The sequence below is a fragment of the Ischnura elegans genome, chromosome 1 (assembly GCF_921293095.1).
Source record: "Ischnura elegans chromosome 1, ioIscEleg1.1, whole genome shotgun sequence".
NCBI classification, from domain to species: Eukaryota; Metazoa; Arthropoda; class Insecta; order Odonata; family Coenagrionidae; genus Ischnura; species Ischnura elegans.
In genome coordinates this window covers 69,440,255-69,460,652 of record NC_060246.1, presented here as the reverse complement: position 1 = coordinate 69,460,652, position 20,398 = coordinate 69,440,255, and the positions used below count along the sequence as shown (strand labels likewise).

At 40.6% G+C, this 20,398-nt stretch overlaps 1 protein-coding gene across 3 annotated transcripts in view; it reads left to right on the top strand.

The window, feature by feature from the left end:
- LOC124162954 (puratrophin-1) overlaps positions 1 to 20,398 on the top strand; it is a 1,076,650-nt gene that overhangs the window by 841,783 nt on the left and 214,469 nt on the right. The window lies entirely within an intron of this gene.

The window sequence follows — 20,398 nt, the reverse complement described above, 5'->3', positions numbered from 1 at the left end:
GATGACGTTTATTTCTTATTTAATGCCTTTTTGGCTTACGGTGTGAAGGTGACAGCATTTAGCTGTTTCAGAAGCGACGCCTATATGCTATTTAAGTTTTCAGAAAAGATGGCAGAAATCATTTTCATGTAGATTCGAGGATAATGCAACGCCGTATTCAAGTCCATGATCGGACATTGACGTTGACATGCCGTAGGCGCCCAAATAATGAAAACTTACCTGCAATATCGCCATTAACTCTTTTAAATAGTCATGATGGAAATTTTCACGTCATAATTGCTTTCTCTTTGTTGCTTGCAATTTTCGAGAACCTGAAGGAAGGGGCTCCATGCGTTTGGCCTCCTCAGGTGACAGGACTTAGGAGACGTCCAATGAGTCCTCCCTCATCCCAATACACTCAATCCCCCTTAGCTCTCGCTCTCCAACCGATCACCATGCTGCCATGACCTTCGCGTGCATTGCTCCCGTCTAAAGTTAGTGGATGAGGATGGGGTGAGTTCCTTATTCCTCTTGTTTACTATGACGCCCCAATTCTAACCCTTACCTCTACAATCGACGTGGTACTTTCGCTGGCAGAATGCCTCACTTATTACCTGTTGTGAGTTTGGAATGTCGTCCAATGCATTTGAATTTGGTGTTCCAAATGGTTGAATATCTGTCATTATTGATCTGGAATTCGTTCAGAGTCTACCGTGATACTCTTCATCAATTCAAAATTTGCAAAGTTCTTGCATAATAAGTCAACATTCAACGATTTCATCAAACTCGCCAGACTAGGCCGTACCCTCTATGAAAGAAATACATGAAGTGTTAGCCTCAGCTCCGATTGCTATGCCTATTGTTGAATGTATACGAAATGAAGTATGATTTTTAAACTAAATACAACTATACAAAAGAGTATAGTGTAGAGTAAGTATGCTAAGTAAGTAATATACATATTCTATGATACAACACAGCTACCGCCAAATTATTAATATCGATATTGACTGACTACCTGATATTGAGGCAAATGTTGACACGTGTGGAGAATTTTAATATGGTAGCGTAAATTTTAAAGGAACAACAACTCAGGGAAAAAAACATAAAATGTGTTAAGTCGATCGAGAGTGCTGCGTTCTTCTCCATCAAAATGAGAGCTTCGAGATCTTCTCGCATAGTCGATGGCGAGCTCGTGCCAGAAGTTTTTGTGATGATATTTTAGCTATCAGGAGACTGGGTCGATACGGGAGTTACTGCTAATGCATTTTCGAAGCTCCGAGAAGCGTGGCAGCCTCAATGTAATTTCAGAAACTCGTCTTTTTTCATCATCATACTCGAAGAAATCTTGAGCATTCAATCGATTTTTTTCTCTAAGTCCTATTATTTGTTGGCTCCAAAAGTAACCACTATTATCTGCTTTAAGATATAATTGGTAGGTGCATCATTGTTCTTCCATTTTAATGCCCTCCATTTCGTCTTTCATCCGTGGAGAAACTTTTTCATTCCAATTGTTTTTCTGCGGGAAAGTGTTGAAATTATTTTGCGTATTTTAAGCAGAAACACAAGCCGTAACATGTGTCGAGGTCATCCGAAATCATTTCAATTTTGCTGGATGCATAAGGTAGATGTGGGAGTTTTTCAATCACGACATGGCATTCCCCTTCTATTTTGTAGCCGACTATATATTCGAGGCTATAAAAACATTTCAAAATGCATCCATAACCTGGTCGCGTGTTCACGTTATGAAAGCAGTTTTTTACGTAACCAACGAGAGAGCCTGTTAGCAATACCTACTCAGTCTTAAGTTCGGTATGACCTTTAAAATTCGCATTCTCGTTCATCGTAATTCATGGCGGTAAAGTGAATCGTCAATATGCAATGGGCAGTACTCGTTTATAAAGCTGAAACCACTGCCTATTGAACGTGATTTTCTGTTTTCTGCGTCCCATGTCGATGACCTTAGAGAATGTGTGGACTCGCATTTCACCCCCCAACGCAGGTCTTCACATTCTCATTCACGAAATCTTCTTCGTGGAAATAATATATCAACGATTCCATTACCTTAGTTCCTAGAATCCCTTCAATCTCCTTTTCTTCTCCCAAAATATCAGCTTTGGACTGACCAGATTGGTTTTTAACGGTTTCCCGATTCTTTTTACCATTGCTATCAAATACCTAGAACGTTTACATGCTGGGGTGAATAACATTATTGTTTTGCTATTTGATTTCTTTGTGGGTTGACCTGAGATGTGTTAGTATTTTTTTTTGTATTCCATCGTCCCTTTCCCAAAGCAAGTCGCTTATTTGGTTCGAGAATACCTTCACTCACATTTAGCTTTTTTGATTGCTTCTTTTGTAACATATTGTCTTCCAGAGCAGCAGAAAGAGATTTCCTCGTATTCAAGTGTATTCTTATGCCCACATCTTATGTCAAACGCAGTTCAGTTCCCGAAAATTTTCGATATCCGAATGCATCCTTCCAATTGTAATGCATTTTTAACGGCATCACTCAATTAGCTTCGAAAAAAGTAGATGGAATTCGGCTATTAAACTACTAGTTTTCGCCTTCTTGGGAAATGACTACGAGACGATCGTCATTTCTCAGAAACAGCGAGTTAAAATATTCCGTTATTTTACGGAATACTCGTATTTTTGTTTTAATAAGGCTAAAGCTACTATGTAAAAGTACTACAGACTAGTGGACCGATTTAGTGCCTGCCATAAAAAATGTATTTAAAGCTTGATGCACAATAATATGTTCCTCTGTTTCAAAATAGGTATTTGAGGTTAGCAACAATTTGAAGGCTAAAATTTCATATTATTCCGACCTTGATCTGCTATTACCTATAAAATATGAATTGAATATAGGTATTCCGCAGCGATTAAAATTCTCTACCAATATTCCTAACCCAGTTATAAATAACTGTGAAGTCGTTGACTGTAATATATTTCTATAAAAGTATCTCAGTAATATAAGTATTCTATCATACATAAGAGTTTTCGGATCTTAAACCTAAACGCAATGAATTATTTCCATAAGATAATCTAACTGCCAGGCAATTAACCGCACAAGTCATGTTGTATTTATCAATCAATTAATGAAGCTAATCCAAATTTTTATCGCATTTTTGAAAATGATCATTGCCACTGACTATATGTCTAGTTAATAAAAAAATCTAACGAATTTCCAGAATACACAGATTTCTCAACAACCATGCGGAGGATTTTCTTTCAATTACAAAAACAACTGCCACACCAGCTTCATGAAACTAACTTAGCATTAGCGAATTTTCGCAGATATTTACTTAATTTAAAGAATGATTGGTCCTTAAATTTTATAAATGCGGCGTTGAGTTGCAGCTTTAATTTTATTATAAATTTTCTGGAAAAATGGCATATATATTATCAGCATAAAGAGAACCTTAATCAATTTTACTCGTGAAAAATTGAGGCATATAAGTGTAATTTTATTCAGCTGAAGATCATAATGTAATATTAGAGAAGAAATTATCACAGAAGAAATTAATTTAACATCGTCTTGGGGAAGAATCACTTTTTAAATGATTTATTAGTTTGGGTAGATCGAATTTGATCATCGTGATATGGGCAAAAATTTAAATTATTTCTGGACCAATTTGAGTGAATTTTATTTTTTGCCATATTCTTTGGCATATTTTTTCATAGGAACCAAAAATTCCAGCGTACGGGTGTTTCTTTCTTGGCAAAATACTTGATTCAATATCTTCTTTTCTTTTGCATTTCCCGAATTTCTTCCTCCTCCTGCTGTTATATTTATTTCCTTCTCTTTTGGCCTTTCCTGGAACATATCTCACCCTAGAGCAGCTTTTTCATTCTCCGGCAGTTCCGAAAAATCCTCGCCACCCTCCCGCTGCACCCCTGAAAAATCCATGGCCTGCGGGGTGGAGGAACAACAGCCCAAGATCGCCTACGCCCTGGCGGAAATACCGGCCCCCACCATCCCCTTCCCATTCCTGTCATTCCTGTCGCGGATTCTTCTCTCAAATTCCGAGCAGGTCACGGGCCGATATTCCGTTGTGAAAATCACATCGTCTGCGAATTCTCGTGATGGGAGTTGCGTAGGCTAATGCTTTCGGTTGGAGCACCTCTCCCGCTACGCCACGTAACGAAAGTTTCGTCGAGGTGAGAGGATCCATAATTTTTTCATGAAATTATTGCATCATTTATGACATCGGTAGCGCAAGTACTCATTCTTAGAAGGTGGCGTGATCGTAAGGTTCATCGTGCATTTCCCAGCGAGAGGACGAAACACTATCCTTTGCGCTGGTCGAATGATTGCGATCGTTTTCGTTTAGCTAAGAGTAAACTAAGGTGGAAGCACTATATTTCGCAAATAAAATTAATGAAAGGTATCCACTTTAAATAAACTGTGCAGTTTTCTCTCTGCTGCACAACTGGAGGGATAGAAATCTGCGTGTGTAGAAAACTCTAGTGCACTCTCTATGAAGATATCTTAGTATCCCGATTTTTGCGATTTTTTGCTTGGAGCTAAACCCATAAATGTTGTTTTTTTCATTCTTTATTCATCGAGAGTGCTTATCAAATACTCATGTTCTTCCCAGGGTTTATCCACCCACTGATTTAATACAACACTCACCATATTCTAGCCCTGATCACCTAAATTTACACAAATGTTGTCTCTCTCTTTAATCCAACCTCCACTATTTGTTTATCACTGTATCACTCCGTAATGCTTGTTTCGTCCTAGTCCGGTGTCACCTAATTCGAAAGACTGATTATATCGCATTGCCTCACAGCCTTTTCCACAGAAGCGAGAAAAAATGACCGGACAGCATTTTAGTTCCTCGACCTTCAAAGCGAACCCTAAGATGCTTAAATTCGGTGACTAAGCATAAACCTGTTCCGTCTTTCTTCCAGTTCGGTACTCGAACTAACGCTCTCCGTATGATACCTGTCGTGGACCATATGGGTTATTCTGTTCGTGCTGCTTAATTAAAATTCCTTTTAACACCCGTCCCTTCATATCGACTTCAACGGTTCTTTAATGTTTTCCTAGACCCTTCGGAAAAAAATCCTTCAGGTTCTCGTCCTCGTTTTCTTCGCCTTTCCCTGCGTTTCCCAAATGAAAACATGCCATCCATGTTCATTTCTTGGAGTTTTATCTCTCCGTCCCATCGCTGTTTTTTCCCTGCACTCCCGGGTGTCTCTGCCGAGTCCTCCCTTGTCACTCTGTTTCGAATCGAGAGAGCTTCCTCTTCCTCGAGAAAATAAACAAGTTTTTACGTCTCTTCCGTGTTCATTAGCATCGTGGTCTTCATGTGGGGTTGGTCCAATCCGTTTCCCAAGATCTTTATCCTTCCGCGGCGAGCGGAGGAAGTCACCCGCTTTACGACTTAGTTTTCGGGCCCGAGAGTTTTTTTTTAGGAAGATGCATGTATTCATACGGTTTTAGGTGCCCGAGGACCTCACGCTGCGTTTTTTCCCCGATTAAAGGATGCGAAGTGGGTCAGGTGATCGTACCCTAGACGGTGAATGCGGTACCTGTTTCTTTTTCCACGCACCTGGTGAACTAGTGCGGAACTAGGGGGAAGAGTTCTATTTGTATACTTGTTCCCTCGTCTTCACAATGCATTGCAATCCAATTAATGGGTACGAGGCATAACATGGAGTATCGCTAAACGAAGCAAGTATCAAGATAGTTTTAGGGACTATCGGATATTAAATGCCGGTAAGGTATTGTATTTGAGATAGAATCAAAGCATGAAGATGTTTAACTTTTAAATTATCACTGAAATAAGAATGCGTTTCGTCTATTTGGCTGTGTTTATTTTAATAATGCGAGAATCAATTGAACTGATCCAACTAAGGAATAACCTTCTTGAACTGACCAATTTATATCTTTACTGATTCCTTATCGTTCTCTTTCTTTTTTCTTGGTTCTATTTGCTTCATTTTACTTTGCATACGAAATAGCTATCAGAAAAATGAATCCTGTGGATTCCTAAATTTTTAATCTCACGACGTCCAATCATTCCGACTCACTGTCGCTTCCATTTATAATACCTCTGCCTGAACCTTGTGGATTTGATCCGATTTCTGGGCACTCGCAAAGCTCAAGGTTCAGAGGTATCACACCGCGAGGACGGGCCTAGTGGAATTGTGGGTCGAAAGCCCGTTGGAGAGTTGGCTTGTAGCGAGAAAGCGGACGAATCCGCAAATTATTCGGCGTTTCCTCTCGTTGATGGCCACTTCTCCCCCTTCGATTCGGAGAGAGATGATTTAGTTCCCGTGTCTATCAACCACCTCGCCTAACGCGCGAAGATGCCGCTTCATTTTCACTCGGAGTCAGTTTCGCCAGCCGATGAGTAGGGAGGAGAGAAAAAAACGCGGCTCATTAGTTTCCACCCGGCGGAGGTGAGGTGTGAGGAAAATTTATCGTCCGAGTCAGGAAAGTGATGATTTCTTAATGACTTTGGGCTCAATCCAGCGCGATGCTCTCTCGCGGACCCAGGTGATCATGCTCCTTCGTCAGTCCTGCGAACAGAGAGGTACGAAGAGAGAGATGTGCATGTTTCTCTCCTCCCCTCACGGTTGCACTGTTGCACGGGACTGATGCATTTTCTTCCGCGCCATTTGAAGGCTGCCGATAAGAAAGGTCGCCCTCCCCAGGTCTCTCCCTTCTGGTAAATCACCGCTGGGATGTCTCATTATACGCATAAGACCTCTACATAAATTCCATGCGCGGAATCAATGCGAAAGTCTTCGCTTGGTACGCTGATGGAAGGTATTTCAGGCTCTATTGAGTGTTTTTTCATTACAAAAAAGTTTTAACGGGTTTCCTGTAAATTATGAGTATCGATTCCGCACCTGCTTTCCTTATAGTATAATCCTGTGAGTCAACTTTTCCATTTGCTCACCCTGAATCTGAAACTTGCTCTCTTGCGGCACATTTGACCAAAAGAGAATTTCTTGTTGGCTTCATAGGGGCTTCTTCCATTGGGGAAACGTTTGAGGAGGCGTATATGGATGGTATAAAATAATGGCACATCGTCAGCCTGTAAAATAAAATATAAAAATGCTTGAACCGAATATGGAATTATGCTTCGCGGAAACCTCCTATGTGATCCGATCCAGTAAACATTTTTTCTAGGATATCCCCTGTTCACAATTAGGGAGGACTTCGGTCTCAGTAACTGAATTATTACTTTCTTTAGAGCTATATAAAAGTCTTTCTATTTTGAGATATTAATTTTTTGTGTCTATACATGTAATAGATTTGTAATTCTGAAGATATGGTTCATTCATTTTACTCTTTGCAGTTCCGATAACGTAACTATGGTCATGTAAGTTCTGTAAAATTTTGGCGGAATAAAATTTCATTGAATTTTAATACCAGTGATTTATAGTCTTCGATAGTTTATAACTTCCAGTGATCTCTGTCAGTGAGTACAATTAGCTCTTCCCAATGATCTTTTGACGACAGAATGCACATACAAGAGCTCGTAGAATCAGCCCGCGCCAGAATTGCTCTATAAGGCTAATCGGATCGGAGGAACCTCCCTATCATTAGCCAATTAGTCTCCGGAAATGGCACACCTACTGAGCGCGTGAAGAAGTTGATTGTTCCCCTTTGAGATCTCACGTTTCATTCGAGCATTCTCACGCGCGTCTCGGCGAATCCTTTCGGTGATGACTGTTATTAAAAGTAATCGAAATTTTGGCACCGTTTCTAATCCTTTCTCGCGCGCTGTCCGACGGTTTCTGGGAGTGATGCAAGGCTACCCTGGTCTATTTTATAGGAATACACCAAGATCAGGGTGGGGATTAGAATATTTATTTTTACATTTTGTTCACTGCTCTCCTAAATGCAGCTGTGTGACTTCATGCAGGGTGAAAAGAAAGTCTACGTTTTAAATTATATTGTAATTTTTTATCTGTTAAGGAATATATTTTTAGATGAGATACGGAGGAGACAGAAGGTATGGATGGAGGGAGTACTCAGAGGAGAGGGGATGTTGAAAATGGTGTTAGAGGGTAGAATGTTAGGGAAACGAGGGAGGGGAAGGAACAGAATAGGATTTTTAGATAGATTGAAAGGGAGTAGGCCTTACAGTGAATTGAAGAAGGCAGTGCTGGAAGGAAAGGGAGGCTCCCAAATCACTTCTTCGGAAACCTATCTTAATCGGTAGAATACTATAATAATAAGAAGGGGTATATGACGCTTTGTCTTGTTAAAGTCTCCCAAATATGTCGTGCCTAATTAACTTTGATAAGGTAAAATCATGTCTTACATCCTTGTATCGACTGTTGAAGGCTGGATTTATTACTCAGCGTGACTAAGCTTAGATATTCCCTCGTGTTAGTTAGGTTGCAGTATCGAATCCCAAAAATTCACCGAATCAGAATTACTATAGTTGTCAAAACTAAATAAAAAGAACATTATCTCCCTCTTTGCGGTTGATTTATTCATATATTTGTTCAATATTACTTCCTTTCTCACGAAGCCTCTTTTCCCATCCAATCAATGCCGAATATTATATTTTTAATGTAGAAATTCTTCGCCTCCTGTGACGGGATGATTGGTAAAATAGGCAAAAGTTACTTCATCATGACATTCCACTACGTTATCCAAACACCATGCGATGCAGTAGATACTAATATTCGAATTAATGAAGTCAGTAGAATTTGAATGAACCATCAAATCCTCCTCTTTTTCAGTCATAGCTCTAGGCTCCATAATTTTTACAGACATCGTAAATTAAAACTCGGTAATTTTCTCTCACGCCCGTGCACGAGTCGGCAGCAGGTTGAGGAGGGTGGAAAGTCATGTCTTTCTACCAAGTTACGCCAAGGAGTATCGAATGCGATAGAGATTAGTATTCGAATCTCTAATTGGTGAATTCTATAGAAATTAACCGAATCTTGAATCCTCTGCCTCATCTCTAGTCAGAGCATTTGACTTCGCATTTTTGTGGACTACGTTAATTAAAACTCGCTAATTGTCTGAAGCGCCCCCGTACGAGTCGGGGTAGTGGTAAGAGGGAGGAAAGTGGGGGGGGATAAAGTGGATCCTGTTGCCCTGAGGGAGAGCGGTGGTGGTGTTGTTTGATTCGCCGTTCTCACGCTCTCTCTCCCACTCCGTGCAAACTTCAAATCCTCTTCCTCTCCCCCCCTCCCCTCCCCCTTCGCCGATACCGCAGCCTCCCTCTTTGAGCACCTGTGCGTGTGCAAGAGGTTAAGTAGTGATCGTAAAAAAAAAAGAAAAGCTCGCAAAGAGTCGATGTGTGTCGTAAAAATACCTGTGCGGTGTGTGGAGGTCAAGGTACGAATTGAGAAAGGTGCCCTGGGAGTCATTCAAGCGGTCGGCTTGTGCAGCACTTAAAGGATTTCTTTTTCACACTCTCTTTTATTTTCTTTCGATATCCATCTTCCTCTCCCTCTCTTTTCCTTTGTGATCGTTTTCCTCGATTTCCGCCACAGTGGTGGGGTTGAATTTTTCGTTCCAGCTGATTCACCGCTCTTAGAATCTCATAGCTTCGCTCGTACTGCGGCATTTGGTTTTATGCAGTTCGTTCCTCTGTCTGCGAATTATAGTGGACTGTTTTTATTGGAATCATTATATTAACTTCATCTTTGGGTTCATCATCGTATCTAGAGGGTTGAATCGTTCCTACGGCATGGGATCTTTTGTGTGCTCTTTACTAAGAAATAGAGTTGTAAATAATTCTGTGGTGAGTCAGTGAAATTCCGATGCAATTCTCAGGAGTGACTAATATTTTAGATTTTCATTTCTTGGATTGGCTCATCCTAGTCCACCAATCACGTCTTTATAGCAGTCTTCTTTTATTTCTCCTCACTTCACTTACTATTACATTGCTGCATTAGGATTATTCTTCATTATTATTTTATTACCTCCGCATATTGCCTCTAATTCTGAACAGGTTTTCTTATTATCTCTTAAGTTTAACTTTTGAGATTCATTGAAATGATTCTCTTTCGACTGCTTCCTCATTTGCCGTCCATTGAAATTCTTCTTTCGTCTGTCAAATCACCCACCTGACATAGTTGTGCAATTCTCCCGATCCAACAATTTGCTTCATTATCGATGACCTAAAAATTTGGTTTTTATTAGCGAGGACTACTCTCAGCTAAATGATATACCTTATATTTTCATTGCTACCATCGTGGTTAGAGTTAACTTTCTTACTCCTGCCAATCTTTTAATCTGTTGTCTCTGGGTAGAGATGAGGAAAGGAAACAAATTCGTACACCATCTACTACAATTGGAACGACGTACTCCTGGGAGCCATGTTATGAATGCGCACGCATTAATCTTAATTTTTTTGGAGTTGCTAGTCATTCACGTTAATTAACCAGTACCATATGGCTCGAGTTCAAAATAATTTTCATTTTCAGTTGTGCATGTTCTGATAGCCGAGAATTTCTTATGCCGTTTCGAGTATCAAGCCAATTAGCGTGCATAATTTCATTTGAGTGGTCTGAATATTATCCTTACCCTATTTAGTTTTATTGTTGAGTTTCACTTGTTAAAAATTATATGCCTTCTTGGTCAGTTTGATCTCTTTTCGTCATCAATACCTTCATACTTATTTTAATGTGCTTTAGGGTCTAAATGTGGGATTTTTTTTGCTTCAATTTAAAGCTGTATCAAAAGGTATGGAAAGAAACAAATTATGTGTGATATTTGATGTATAGCTCCCTGCTTTGTGCACCACGTAATTATTGTGTTACAATAATGCTGCCCTAATGGATAGAAATGTGTATACTACTCCAACCTACTCGGTGTACTCACTTGAAAAGAGGTGTAGACTAGCGCACAGTTAATGGTGTATGTGTACTACAATAGTGTGTTCAGTTACTTTCGCGGCTGTTTCACTACAGTTGGGCCCGCTTCCTGTGTCGCGCAACCATCTCTCCCTAACCAACCGTTCCCCTCTCCGTGTCCCCGCCCCACTTTGCCGAAGATCCCGACCCTTATATGCCGCGATCCTTATTATCTGCAGGGATGTGACACAACAACGGGGTGCCAAGGGTACATATTTTTCATGAGGGGGGGGGAGGAGCAGTTGGGGTGCTGGTTGCAGGGGGAACGCTTTGAGGGGGGGTTGGTACCCGCATCCGGTCGTCAAAGGAGCTCAGCTGGATCAGGTCCCCCACCTCGTGTTTATAACAAGTATATTTCGAGCCAGGGGACGAGAGCCTTGCGCTTGTGTGATCCACTTGGTGGACGGGTCTGCCAGGCATGCGTTTATTGTGGCGCAGTTTTGGGTCGAGATGTGGGCATCAAAATGCACGCATCCAGACGATGCCCGCGTGCCTGAGGACATGTCCAGGAGAAGATGACGGGCGGAGATAAGGACATCCTGCGGCATTTGGGGCGAGAAGCTCGTCTCGTCGGTTTTATTAGTGGACCTGGGTCTTGGATACGCATCGCTATGTGCATCCAACTTGCTGGCAACGTGATTCGTCGGAAGGTCTATTTGATAAGCGTTTTAAAATAGAGGTATGGAAGTGATATGGACAGCAGAAAGAAAAGTCTGGGAAACTCACGTCAAAATGGGGAAAATTTAGGACCCTTGGGATAAGCAAAACAGCACAATGTGGTAAATTCAATATTTCTTAAGGAAAATTTCAAGAATTCTGATTGAGAAAGTAGAGGCGGCTCCTTCTGGGTCGTGCCTTCAAACCAAATAGCTCTAAGGTAGTTGTCAGTTCCTAGGATGATATTTGTGCGGCATTTGCATTTTTATGGTGTCAAATAATGACCAATTGGTTTTACAAATGGTGATTTTAGCATTTCATGGAATGAATATCCCAAAATCCTGTCCTCCGTAAAAGCAGGTGAATATGGTACTTAATTTTATGAAAATGCGAGCATGTTCAACGATTCTGAAGAAAATCGTTATCGTCTATTTTTTATTTCATTTGTAATATACATTGTGATTACATTTAAAAGTTTGAAAAAATATATTTGAAGGCCGTATCAACTCTTAGGGTGAAACACCATTTCAAAGCTCGGGAGGGCAAACTAAAATTTTCAAGTGACAATTTGATTTTGACGTGATAATGTTGTGATCTCCCTTATCATTCTTGGAAAAAATTAATTTAAAAGTGAAAGAGATCGGATATGTCATGGTGTTTAAAGACGTTTCTCAACGTCTCATTCGGCTGCATTCACCCTTTTCCTGCTTGGCTCCATACGCGAGACGCTAGACACGACAAGTCGGTGGCACTTACCAGTTTTAAGTTTGTAATAAGGTGATACCCCCTCCCACATTACCTGTGAATCGCATGTGCGTCCACATAACTTGACGGAGTCCGCGGGGAAAACGCCGTTTATTTATAGCATCAGGTGTGCTTGCCATGAGCCGCTCATTCATGGATGATATCCTCCACATAATTATTCTCGCGGAAATAATTCAAGGGCCTCAGGGCGTTTTGTCGCTCGTTCCTTCGCTTCCCAGCAGCTTCCGTGTAGCTGCGTCGACTTATTAGGATTCTTCGCCGAGAATCCAGACGGCCGCAGTGACTCAATGAGACGTTCTACCTCGACGAGGAAATAATTTTCTCTTCGTCTCCTCTTACCTTTAACCACCCGTCATTCCTCCTAAGCTCCGTTTAAATTCCCTCATGGAATACCTTAAGTACATTTCTGAGAAAATTCGCTACAATGACGCTATTTAAAACAAGTATCCTATTCCAAATTTATTAGCTTAAATGAAATGCTCTGACACTTAATGTGAATTGAGACAAGATGATAAATGCACACCCGTTTCAATCAACATTATTTACAGCAGATAAATTGCAACTCTACTTTCATTAAAGCAATTCATTACAATTGAAATATGATAACTTTTCAAAAAGATTCATAAAGTATTTTTGACATGTAACCACTGTTTTTTTTAGCCTCTTAAATTATGACGTGACGTTTATCATTGCTAGCTGCAATGAAATTCGTGTACTAACTGTTTTTTTCACTCATTGCATCCATCGTCAAGCATTTCCAATGGAGGTCGAATATTGGCTGACTTTAAAATGGATATCTGTTGGCTATTAGTTGGAGGTGGTAATCTCGATTCTGTAAAGTATTAGTCGATAGAACACCATTACAGTTTGCGTCAAGAATTATCAGCTGTCAACGAGGCCTTTTTCGTCACCTCTCGCGAGTCTTGCGTATGAGAGGAAATTTGTGGAATCGCTGTGGTGATAACAGCGATAATTATCATTGTATTCCGCAGATTACCCCTACTGCGCGAGATTCAACGAGAACTTACGAGAAACGACGGGATATTTTGGTTTTTCGTGTTGTTTCATATCGATTATATAATTGAATACCATAGCATTTAATTCATAAGGATAAAGAGAACCATTAAGATTTAAATTATTTCTATTCATCAAAATAATTTACCGAACGATATTATTTCCCATTAAATACTAAAGTTGGGGTTTCGGTGATGGACTCACCTTTTGGTTACTGCCATTATGAGCGCTCTTGTATTTTTATATGATGGCGAACCTCTTCAGTTGAGCATTATTCTTTGCGATAGTATTCAGCTGATTTTCCTAAAGAAAAGCGTTAACAAGTTCAAGACTCCGTCGCTCGCCTCAGGGTCGAGTCAAAGACGAAGCCCCCGGCTGCCGCCGCAGCATCCACAAAACTAGGTCTCAGACGGAAATAATTGCCGCGAGACGGAACGAAGGGGAGATGATTCGATGGAGAGAAGGAGAGAAACGCGGTCCAGCCCCATCTTTCGCCGCTGATTCGCCTCTCCTTCCGTCTGAGCCAAGTCAGCTGGAAGTCATTTTGCGCGTAGCAAAGAGAATGGACGGCCAGGGCTGCCCCGGTGATTACCAAGCGTAGAAACACGGAGGACAACCAGGACTACTAACGCCGGCGTTACTAATTGCGGAATAACTATAAAGGAATCTCCCCAAATACCCGTACTATCAGTTTTAAATTAACAAGAGACCACCAAATATTGTTTTACTATTCAAATCTTAGCGAGATTCCAACGAAGTTGGTTAGCTGCTCGTCAACGTTTCGATGGTTATCTCTGTCATCGTCCTCAGAGTTATTCAAGGTAAACGGCTTGATTTCGATGGCAGGGAGAGCTATCAAAACGTTTGCCAACTCTCAACTAAACTCATTGGAGCCCCGAAATGCTTCATGGCAAGATATATTGAAGTTTGAAGTCCCTCTTATGGAATGGAAAACGCTTTTCAACGAAATTCAAACGCTTTTTACATTACTTGCAACTACGAGATTAGAATTATTGGGAGCATATCCAAATGTGATGATATTTCATTCAAAAATATACCGAAGGATCCTCGCCAACAAACATCTTCTGCTTCGAATAAAAGTTAATTGGTAGGATTAACAGATAATACCTTATTTTTTAATCTTTCAAACGGCGTAATTTTTTCTCATTTTTTTCAATAGAAATTACACACTATCATTCGTATCCACGATCTTTAGCTTAGATTTCTTCTTTGCGGTAGGAGAAATATTCGAACCTTCATTAATTATAGTCACTAACAGTCGTTTGAATTAATTTAATACTTCCCAAATCCGGAAGTAAAATATCGATCATTCGATATTCGAGCTGCTTTTGCTTAGAGGATCCCGGAGAGTGTTCGTAATAGCTGTATATAACGGACTCCCCTCCATCATTGGTGCTTCAATAGTGCATTCATCTTAATTTTCGTTGATGTCCCCTGTTGCTGCCTCCCATGCTCACGCCTTCCCGTTTCCTGGGGCATTTCATTTCAAGGTCAGGGTGCTTAAATATCTCTAGTGGCCTTGCTCTGAGACACTTCAGCGGGACATCTCTCCACCAACAGAAATCGGAGCCCTAGGCAAAATTCAAATCGATTATATTTAGTCCGAAGAGCGACATCAGTGGTGTCTAAGCAAACCAGGTCGATGCTTTCTAATTTCTCAATTCGGGTACGATGAAACCTCAATAGTTCATATCAGTAGCCTGGCCGAAATCAATCATTAGATTTTATTAGGGGGTATTAGTTTGTATTTCAATGCGTGTTCTGTGTTCGAAACGGTGAATATGAATCATGATTGACAGTGGTATTATCATCACCTATATACTTGATTCCATCGCCGCCAATTTTTTTATAAATATGTGTACATTTCACCCTTTAAAAGGTGTCATAAAGGAAACAAACAGGCTGTTATGTATTCCTCTGAAAAGGACCTCCGGGCTCGACGATATACGTCTAATCGGGGATAAAGACGCTTGTTATCTTGAGTATAAAGACTCTTTTTGTAGCCATCTGAAACGATGAAGGGGTCCTTAAAAGGGAATTAAAACTGTCAATTTTTCACTCGTCACTCTGTTACGGCTAATATACTTCTCACGTATTCGTAATGTAATGGTCGTAGTGACGCCCACTAAGAAATCACGCCTTAAATTTCGTTTTATGTCCCGTGGAGACCATTGAATTTCCCGATAGAGACTGTATTTCATTCAGTGGTCCTTGTGAGACGTGAATTGATATTGTAAGTGCCGTGGCTCGTTCGTTCCTTGGGGAAAGTGGGATCGGTAGTAGCCATAAAGTAACTGTTTGCAATGGAAGCAATTGGCAGCGGTCCAATTTCTCCTAATACTAGCATCCATTTCACATTTATTTTCGAGCTGTATTTTTTGCATTCCCATGGCACTCCCGACAAGCTCTTGACGATTGTTGGGCTGAGTATGAGGCTATAAAATTCTTTGACTGCTTTATTTGTAGTCGATCAATGCCTTATTTGTTTTGATTTGATTGGCGAAGAGGCCAAGTAAATAATGCAGTGATAGATGTTATACTTCCATTTCTTGCCCCGCTCTCTCCTTGTCCTAGATAAAACTGCGCTCTCTATTTTATGTGGTGTCCACGAATGTCTCATTTGTAGAGAGGAATGAATTGGGCAAATACATCTAAACATTAAACATTACATATTTCTTTTTCTTAAAATCTTTTCGCATCACTTTTCCCCACCATTTTTAGTGTTGTTTTTCATAGTAAAATAAAATGTTGATAATCTGTTGTCACAGTGAAGTCCTCCTTGTAGGCACTCATCGCACAAGTCCTGGGCGTAAGTCATCCGTGTTTGAAAGGCTGTACTGCTCCCATTCTTTAATGGTGTGCTCTCAGAGATTTTTTCTGGGAATTGCCGTCTCGATACGCGGTTTTCTCCCACTCAAAATCCATTTTCCATGTTACACTGTCAATCGAGCTTCGGTTAATCGTCTCTCATTTATTGCCGCAAACACCAAAGGACTCCACTTCGGCTCTTTATTCTTGGGCGTCTTGGGCATGTCCCTCAGTTCACCCTCTGCTCTAGCTCCGGCTTTCGGGTAATTTTTGCCCGGTTCACGCAACCACGACATAGTAGGTTGGTTTCACGGGTTTGCATACGGATAGTTTCTGCCATCTAAGTGCTTAGCATCCACAGAGATCGCCTCAAATATTTTGTTACCGTTTTATTTTATTCTCGCGTTCCCTTTCTGCATTCGTTACGAAGTTCTTTTCCAAGGAAAAATCTAAGGAGACTTCGTTGAATACCAACTTTTGTTGAAACAAATTTACCTTTATAGAAGTGACTGCCTATCATTTGTAGGTACATTGTACAAGCTGAAATTAAACGGAAGAGACTTTTGTTTCAATTTACGTATTCATTCTTACTAAATATCCAGGGAAGTGTAATTGCTCATCTTTTTGCCTGCGAATACAACGCTTATCATCGTAATTTGGCAGAGGAGCACATTGCCTTCATATAGAGCAGGGGTCTCCAAACTACGGCCCGTGGGCCGGATCCGGCCCGAGGAGGGTTTTCATCCGGCCCGCACACTCGTTTCAAGTAGCGCGCGATTCTCGCTCGTATAACTCTTTGAGACGCCGCTAGGAGCGTTGCAGCGCTGTACTACACGTCAAAGTCGCCTTCAACTGTTCGTAAATAAGAAATACGCCACTGAATACTTCAGTAGACGTTGGAATCGAATACTTCAGTCATCGGCAAATTTGCTATCCGGCCCGCGGGTCGATTCGGAACTTGGAATGTGGCCCTCGTGGCCTAGTAAATTGGAGACCCCTGATATAGATTAACCCCATAGCTTATGTGTCACATAGATCGTACGTGTTGCGTGGTGCATTTCCGTGGAAGTAAATTTTAATTCTCAGTTGTTGATGGTTCAACCCCTTCCAAACTCATCTGTGGGTAGCTTGAAGGCCAATATGTAGATGTTGATGTAGAAGCTAAGAACTACGGGTTATGCACGTGGATATGCGTTGATACGTTTCCTCCCCATGCGCCCATCGTGGCGTGGTCGCGGTATGGCATCCTTTCACGATCGCAGAGTTGGGAACGACGTCTCCTTATGAGAGACAGGTCCCTTGCCTCTCTTCAAAGCCGTGAGCTCTCAAATGCTAAGTCCATAAATTATGCTACTTGAATGAAATGCCATTCTAGTGCATGTGTGTGCGTGAGAACTGAGATGCAGAGAGATCGGGAGTCATGAGAGCGAATAATTGAAAAACTACCGCCGCACGTAGTGGATTCTCGACCATCGTCGCTGCCTGGCATTTATTCGACGCAATTTTCAAATTAAGTGTGATTAATGCCCATGAAACTATCAGGGATGAGGAGTACACAGCTACGGGACTCGCCAAGACTTAAATGGCATGTCCCTCAAAAATGAGGCGATCCGTGTGCGATAAATCACTGGATCAGAGTACGGCGGACCGTCGCGTCGTTATTGTTTTTTTTCGTCAGTGTGGCGTTTGTTTATTTCTCTCGTCTCGAGGGCATGGCAGGTGACACGCTTTCGCGCAGTGGTCAGTGATCTTGCGTCCGTCTTCTATATCCTCGTTTCGTTCATCTGCCCAGCTCTCCCCGTTTATTGCTTAATGATGAGATAACCTTCTTCCGGAGACTAAATTATGAGAGAATATATAATTAAGGAGTCCAGGTTGAAATCAGTTTTCTAATTTTTTATGCCTATGCACCCTTTAGTGTAAGCCTGATAAATGTAAGGATCAATGAGCATTTACCCATGAAGTGGATGTATTCTCTGAGTGATGTGTATTTTTCATTTGCAGTTTAGCTCTCTATCCATATCAATATTGCGGACATAGTCTAGAAAATCTAAGATCAATTGACTAATCCCTTCTAATCTCGAAATATTTTTACCCACATTACAATTGCCCACTAGAAAATCCCTGTTTATAATATTCAAATTGCTTAATCCATCACGGCTACATTCATGAGGATAATCCATTACATATTATGGTTATCACGAGAGTCCTAAATTCGTGCGTGTGTAGGGAATTTAGTTAATTACCCAGGCGGAATCCAGAGTTTCTAACATACGTTTTAGGTATCCCGGTATTTCAAATTCTGTTTCATTCTGGTTTTTTATTTCGTTATAATGCTATGTACCATCTCCTGGGTTAGCGCCGTACTCGATTCCCTCGTACCGTTCGCTCTTCGCTATGCTCCTCATTAATCCGATTGGAATTTATCATCCCTAATCCGGAACAAATGCTGTAAAATTCTTCGACTTTTCTCCTGGGGAGAACACCCCCTCCTCCTCTCTTTTCCTCATATTTTACCGGCACGATGTTCATGCGTGCGGCGAGCATTCACTGTTCCGTGCGACAACACTAAATCTCCGAGGCTCTCGTGAAATATTAATGCTGGGGAAGGCGAGGAGGGCATCTGGCATTCGTGACGGAAATGAGCTGTCGTTTAGTGCCGTGTCCTGAATGGCCTTTCTGTTGGGTCGTTTTTATAGTGATTTTTTTTATCGCTGTTGCATACCCTACCTACCTGTATTGACGATTTTTGGCTGATTATTTCGGAATAGAAATTTTGCATTCAATTACTAAAAAAGGAAAGATATTCTTACTTACATGCATCGAATTTCACTGATATTTGGTTCTGCCCATTCACGTTATATTTTTTATTTAATTTTGCACGCTCTCAGCTCAAAAACTCAGAAATTTTATTACTGTAAACATTGGTTTTGCTTTGCAGTGAGCTTACGTCACTAATTCAAGGATATAATGTATTCCATTAGTTTTAACCCAGCGCCTAAGAATTTAGAAGCATCAGTGCCTAAGAAAGAATATTGTAGTAGCAAGATACTTTCATGAACATAAAACTAGTAATCCCTCTCGTCGCAAGTATTCTTTCGGTTTACCTAACGGTATAAATAACTGATGCATTCATTTTGAAGAGTGCACATATATTCTAACTCAAGTGGGTGCTAGAGAAGCTGAGCTTGTCATAGTGGCGCTCCTGGTAGGAGACTTGAAAAGAATTTATCGCCCTGGGGGCGAGTCAATTCACAGAAGAAGCCCTTCGAGAATAAACACGGCTATCCATAGAGTGAGGAGGATATGCGTGCTCAATCTATTAGTAAGCCTGAATTTTTTATAGGCAAGAAAGAAGATGATATTTAGCAAGCACGAATTGATTCTTTCTATAGAAAAAGTTTTTTATTTTTTTTATTAAGATGACTATATTCTCCGATATCGCTACAAACTCATTTTCCCTCGACACAGAAAACGGCTTTATTTCATCCTGATACCGGAAGTGATCCGCGGCATTTTCAATGTAAACGTTTTTCTGCTTTATCCGATAAATTTTCAACATTTTTCCTGCGACCTCTGGATGTTATAGCATGTTGTAATTTTTATGAAATAATTAATTAATTTCTAAATCGACGTAATGGGACGAATTGAAATCCTATAATCGACTGTAAAATTCATCAATGTAATTGAATAGAATAAAATTTAATTAGTATTATGCAACACATTTCTGGACACCTCCCTCAGATTTCATCTTGAAAATTATTGATATAGTACCGTTCTTTCGACCGACATGTTTAATAAAAATATTTCGACCAAATTTTTTCATGCAACTGCAACATCATGCTTTAGTATTTAGCAGAGTATCACTCTTAATATTCAGGTGCTGGAACCTAGCATTTGCTGAAGCACGAATCACTTTCAGCTCTAAGTATTTAGGAGTTGAAACATAAGTAAGAGGCACAAGTACTTTGCAAATTGTTTGGCCGTTCTTTTCGAGACTAATGCTGCAATAGAGTTGATACTAGTCCCATGAAATTGATGTCGCTGAAATGCATCCATCGCGTACTCAATTGAAATTTATTGCTGCCTTACACTATAAATTTGCAATATTTTAATTCCTGCGACCTCTGAATGTTAATGTGTAGAGTAATTTTTAAGCATTCATTAATTCATTCCATCTATTCACCAATCAGTTTCTTTCAGTTTTTGACGAAGCTGTGGCTCCTCGTAGATCAGTCACATCTGTCTTTGAAGTCGCGGCCACTATTCTCCTACCCTCCCCTCCCTCCAGAGGGATTCGTCTCCCCCC